Source organism: Arachis ipaensis, chromosome B07, assembly GCF_000816755.2.
Source record: "Arachis ipaensis cultivar K30076 chromosome B07, Araip1.1, whole genome shotgun sequence".
NCBI classification, from domain to species: domain Eukaryota; kingdom Viridiplantae; phylum Streptophyta; class Magnoliopsida; order Fabales; family Fabaceae; genus Arachis; species Arachis ipaensis.
The window spans coordinates 65,801,597-65,807,858 of record NC_029791.2 but is presented as its reverse complement, the minus strand read 5'-3'; the positions used below and the strand labels follow the sequence as shown (position 1 = coordinate 65,807,858).

The 6,262-nt window shown below is 35.7% G+C and overlaps 1 long non-coding RNA gene across 1 annotated transcript; it reads left to right on the top strand.

Moving 5' to 3' along the window:
- On the top strand, positions 2,662-4,140 carry LOC107608556. Its single transcript, XR_002350812.1, has 2 exons — positions 2,662-2,866; positions 3,060-4,140. It is a non-coding gene; the product is annotated as an uncharacterized LOC107608556 (long non-coding RNA).

The following is a 6,262-nucleotide window of genomic DNA, read 5'->3' as shown; positions in this document are numbered from 1 at the left end:
CAATAAAATCCCGCTCGAAGCACTTTTTTGGCAAGAGCTCGTGCTCCGAGATGATTGCCACACATGCCGCTATGTACTTCTTCCAACACTTCCTTTGTGTTGTTGGTCGGCACACATTTAAGTAGTGGTATTGAGATCCCTCTTTTGTACAGGATGTTATTTATAATAGTGTAGTACTGTGCCTCCCTTTTTAATCTTTTCGCCTCTTTTTCCTCTGTGGGGAGCGTTTCTACTTTGAGGTAGTTAATTATGGGGGTCATCCATCCTTGGTCCTGACTTGTGATGGCTAGGATTTTTTCTGCTTCCGATATTGACGGGTTCTGTAGCATTTCCTGGATGAGGCTTCTATTGTTGTCCCCTGGTTTGGTGCTGGCTAGTTTTGAAAGTGCGTCAGCTCGGGCATTTTGTTCGCGGGGTATGTGGTAGATTTTATATTCCCCGAGTTGTCCGAGCTGTTTCTTGGTTTTATCCAAATACTTTTTCATGGTGGGATCTTTGGCTTGATAGCTCCCTGTTATCTGCGAGGTGACTACTTGTGAATCGCTGTAAATGTTGAGTTTTTTAGCTCCAACCTCTGTAGCCAGCTTCAAACCAGCTAATAACGCTTCGTATTCCGCCTGGTTGTTTGAGGCCGAGAATCTGAACTTGAGGGAGAGCTCGACTTGGGTTCCTTGGTTGCTTTCTATTATCACGCCTGTCCCGCTTCCAGTCTTATTTGAAGAACCGTCCACGTAGAGATTCTATTATGTGGGGGTCTCCGAGGCATCTGTGAATTCTGTGATAAAATCGGCTAGGTACTGTGATTTAATGGCCGTACGAGCTTCATATTGGAGGTCGAATTCTGATAACTCGACTGCCCATTGTAAAATTCTGCCTGCTAAATCTGTTTTCTGCAATATTCCTTTTATGGGCTGGTTGGTTCGAACCTTAATGGTGTGAGCCTGGAAGTATGGGCGAAGTCGTCGAGATGTTAGAATGAGGGCATAGGCAAACTTTTCTATCTTCTGGTAGTTCAGCTCGGATCCCTGTAGCGCTTTGCTAATGAAGTAGACGGGTTGTTGCCCACTTTCGTCTTCTCTGACTAGTGCTGAGGCTATTGCCCGGCTTCCTACTGCAAGATATAATATGAGCAGTTCTCCTTCTCATGGTCGAGATAAGATAGGCGGCCGTCCTAAAAACTCCTTGAAGTCTTGGAAGGCTTGTTCACATTCTGTCGTCCATTTGAACTGCTTTCCCTTCCTTAAAGTAGCATAGAAGGGGAGAGATCTCATCGCTGCCCCTGCTAAGAATCTGGATAGGGCGGCCAGTCTCCCGTTGAGTTGCTGCACTTCTTTGACACAGGTGGGGCTCTTCATGTTGAGTATGGCTTGGCATTTATCCGGGTTTGCTTCAATTCCTCTTTGCGTGAGCATGAAACCTAGGAATTTGCCTGCTTCTATCGCAAAGGTGCATTTTGCAGGATTGAGTCGCATGTCGTGCTTCCTTATAGTGTCGAACACTTGAGTCAGGTCGGACAGTAATGTGTCTTCGCTTTGTGTCTTTATCAACATGTTGTCCACATAGACTTCCATGATTTTTCCGATGTGGTCTAAGAAGACTTTGTTCATCAGCCTTTGATAAGTAGCACCCGCGTTCTTGAGACCAAAGGGCATCACGATGTAGCAGTAATTTGCTTTCGGCGTTAAAAACGAGGTCTTTTCTTGATCTGGTAACAGGTACAATATGCTTGATCAAGGTCTTGTTAAGGAACTGGTGTTTTCATTTTGGCTGAACTGTAACCCAGAGGAAGAGAATGGGGGCGAACTTATGTGCCTGTGTCTAGAAAAGGATATTGAGAGGTTAATCATTAAATATAGTCTTTTTTGTTAAAAATTACAATGCATTTTTTATTTCCCTTCTTTTTTTACTAACTTTTATCCTTTTTTTTTTCTTTGCAAAAGTTTGATATGGGAGATATATTTATTGGAGACAAAAATTAAAACTGGTATGTGAAAACCAAAAAGATTAGCATAATTCTACTAGTTTTTCTTATGACATGATCATAAATGGTTCATGATTTCAGTTCTAATTTACTAACCTAATCACATTGCTATCCAGGAAGTTGTGCTGACAGCTGTTCAGCTGACTGCTAGTTTTTCTTATGAAACTATTGTTGTCATACATTAGATAATTATGTATTTTACTTCTAAATTATGGCTTTTGTTTTCCCCTTGCAGGCACCTCCAAAGAAGATCTGTACCCAAATTGGATTGTGCACTTTTGATGGGACACGGGGTGTTTGGCAAGTCCCAAAAAGGATTTTCTTTTTACCAAATTCTTTGCTTCAGCAATCTAAATATTGTCATATATTAAATTAATGTAATTGGTGTGTCACATTGCTTATCTATTGTATATTGGTTGTGGCACTTTTACTGTCAGGTTGCTATAAAGACTTGACAATGATGAAAGTACTTCAATCTCAATTATTTGTGATTACTGAGCTACATAAAACATTGATGATAAGGAACAGGCTTTGGTTACTAACAATAATTTGATTTGGCACTTAGATTTTAAACCAGTTCAAACTGAAAGACCAGGAGAGTTAATTGCTTACTACAAAATGGAAAATTATAACCTTGTTTTGTCCTTTTATGTACTTCTGGCTACTATGTCTTACTATTTTATTGGGGTAATAATTTCATTTTCTAACTATATGTATTTGGATGTAGTCATCAGTTCTATTCTAAGTGGTTTTTTGAGGTGTTTTGCTATATATTCTTTACTTGGAGATTTAGGTTGCTGAGTTTTATATAGGTACAAGCCTGATGTAATCAAAGGCGACATGGATTCAATCCGGACAGAAGTACTCGAATATTATAAAAAGCTGGTATTTTGCTCTATCTATTTGTTCTATTCTGCATTGGTCTTTTTGCCTTAGCTTTTATATGCATGTGAAGTAGTGGAATATGGTTTTAATGGTTCAACAAATTCCCATTTAAATTGGTCCTACTTATTACCTCCTTATATGTGATCTTTCCATAAATCATTCCAAGGGTCTTATGTTTGTATCCTGTCTGCAGGGAACTAAGATAATAGATGAATCTCACGATCAGGATGCCACAGATTTACACAAATATATATCGTACATACTTGACCAAACACCAGATATTGATAAATCAAAATTAAGTTTCTCATCTGGTTATACCTTTTTTTTATACTTTTTAATGGTGCTTGGTGATTTTTCTGTTGCCAAATCGATAAGCAACTATTGCAATAATTGAGACTTATTAATTTTATGGGATTAGTCCAGCTGAGCACTCTTGACTTTTTCCCCACTTTTTCACTTGACATAATCACAGCTTTGCATTCTTGTTATCGGAGCACTTGGCGGGCAATTTGATCATGAAATGGGAAACATCAATGTTGGAGGTTGTATTTCCAAAATGTTTATTGCAAGGTTTGGAATTCAATGGTTGATGCCTGAGGCTATATATATATATAATATATGTTGATAATGATGATTTCTTCTTTGACATTCTTAGTCCATTCTTCATTGAAAAGTATTGGCAACTCTAAAATAGCTATATGTATGCGGTGTATTAGAATGAAAACAGTAGTTAATAAATCAAACAAGCTTCTTTTATTTATTTATTTATAATTTTGTATTTAGGGTGTGCAATTATTGTTATTTTTTTAGCAAAGTCCATCTTGTAAGATAACATAAAATGTTTATTGCTGGTGTTTTATTTTTCTTTATTTTTTGGAGTGATTTTAGGAATTTAAATACTTGATTTTGATGCACTAAACGAAATTAAAAACCGATTGAAAATGTGAACAGCTATTGATTCCAATTATGTGACTGTTTGTGTAGATATACTGGATGGCTCATGGACCATGACTATCACGATCAGCCGCTGTGCGCAAAAAGAAAAAGGCATAAATTACAGGCTTGTGGATGGTGCTACTTCTATGCTACTGTTTTTATATATTAAAAATTAGATGGTGCTACTTCTATGGTACTGTTTTTATTTTGAGACGTTTATGTAATTAGATGATATTGAAATATTAAAGTTGTTTTATTTTACTTTTTAAAGAAAAACAATAATAATTATGTAAAACAATATCATATAGAATTATGTTTGGAACTATTGACATTGAGAATTTTTTTATATATAGAGTTATGTCTTATATTGAAGAATTGTGTTATAAAAGATTTAGTTTTTAAATTTTGATATTAAAAAATAAATTTCTAATTTGAGAGTATATGAATGAGATGAGATTAATGAATGATTTGAAATTAAAAATAAATAATTAAATACAAGATTTTTGTGGAAGTTTGAAAATCACACAAAATAGTTAATTCTTGTTAAATTAAAAAATCAATTTGTGGGGGGTTTTAAACTGCCACAAAAGTGATTTAAAACTGTCACAAAAGTCCAATATAAAATCCTCACTAAACACTCACAAAACCTCCACTGAATAGATTGTGGAGGTTTTTAAAAACTCCCACAAAAGACCTCGTGGCTCCTCAAATTTTGGGGGTTTTAAAAACTTCCACAAACCATTTGGTGGGGGTTATAAACCTCCACAAATAAAAAAAAACTGCAACAAATAAGCAAAATCTTGTAGTGTGTTTTTGTTATTTTGCTTCTTAGAAATTGGAATCGTTTAATTACTTCCAGTTTAGTGTTAAAGTTCAATTTCTATTTGAAGTGATAAAGCTGTTATTTGAATTGGGTAGTAATATACTATGAAGTGATTGCCACTTTGTTGTTGTTGTTGTTGTTGTTGTGGAGGAACATGAATGTTCTAGTATACTTAATCGTTGAGGGTGTAAGAAATTAGCTTGTTAATGATTCGCTTTCTGTAGAGCACTAGTGCTAACTATATGGCAGAATAATAGTGTGTATAGTCCATTTTTTTATATCTTTCTTGTATCCTATTTGTGAAGGTTTTTCAAACTATTTTATTTCTAGGAGTGATTTTTTCGGGTTGTGCTTAAAATCGAAATTCCATTTCAGGCCCACAAGCTAGCAGTGCGTCGACAACTCAAGTGGAAAAGCAAGAGGAGGTTGAAATTGCAAAAGGATACACTATGACTCAGTTGCAGACACATTTAGCATTTCTTATATTGGAGACACATTCAATGGCTTGGAGGATCATGATGGTAAGTTGGAGACTATATAAGAGTGCAAGAAATCGTATTATTTTTTGCCAAAATAAAAATTCATACTTTTGATTATATCTCAACTTACCCGTTTCTATGTTGGATAATACTCTGGAGAATGTCGAGACGTTAGATGATACACAGGCTAAGTTTGATGATATCCTTGATTCTCCTTCTATTGATGTAGCTTTTGAGAAGATCAAAAGCCTTGTGAAGGCAAAGGACCTTGATTCTTCGTTGATATTGTTGATTAATGGTGCTTGGGCTAAAGCAAAAGAATCTACCACAATGAAGGAAGAGGTATGATAGTTATCTCACTGTTTTTAGTGACTTTAGGGGCTTATGTTTTTTAGATCTTTAATACTTGTGTTTGAAAATTTTAGTTGTACTTAATTTTCCTTTATTACTCACTAGTCATTATCTCCATAAAATCTAAATATTCTTCCCTAGAATACTATTTTATTTATTAATCCTCTAATACCCTTTTCCATCACACTTACTTCCCACCATCTCTATTTCCATGATCTGAGAAATAATTGCCTCAACATTGCACAACTATATGAAGTTAAAAACATGGCTTTCAGCTTGATTCTATGGTATCATCCCAATTTAGTTCTTATTATTTTTGTGCTCTTCTCATGCTTCTTTTGTGTGTTCTCTTCAACTGATGAAGCTGGTGGTAGTGGCAAAACCTTTACTGTTTCGAGCTTTAGCTATCCTGAGACTAGGCTCAGACCCTTTGATTTGCGTTATATCAGAGGTGAATGAGTCGATTAGCATTGTTCGTTTTGTAGTTTGAATTTTAGTGAGTCGGAATTGAAATGTAATATAAAGTTGAATTTGCAACTGTAGTAACCCAATTTGTGGACAAGGTTCTTATGGCGAAGAGAATTAATGATGGTGCGCTCATCAAGAAATCATGTGTGCTATAGATCTTGTTCCGCAAGAATTTCTTGGCAACCACCTCAGATAAGGATTAGTTTACAAGGGATTTACACTTTTCTTTTCATAATATCGATTTATCATATGCCATATAATCATGCATGACAAATTATATTTCAGATATCTCCAAGTGTTTGGTACATTGGCCTTTTCAATGGCATTGGACCTACTAGG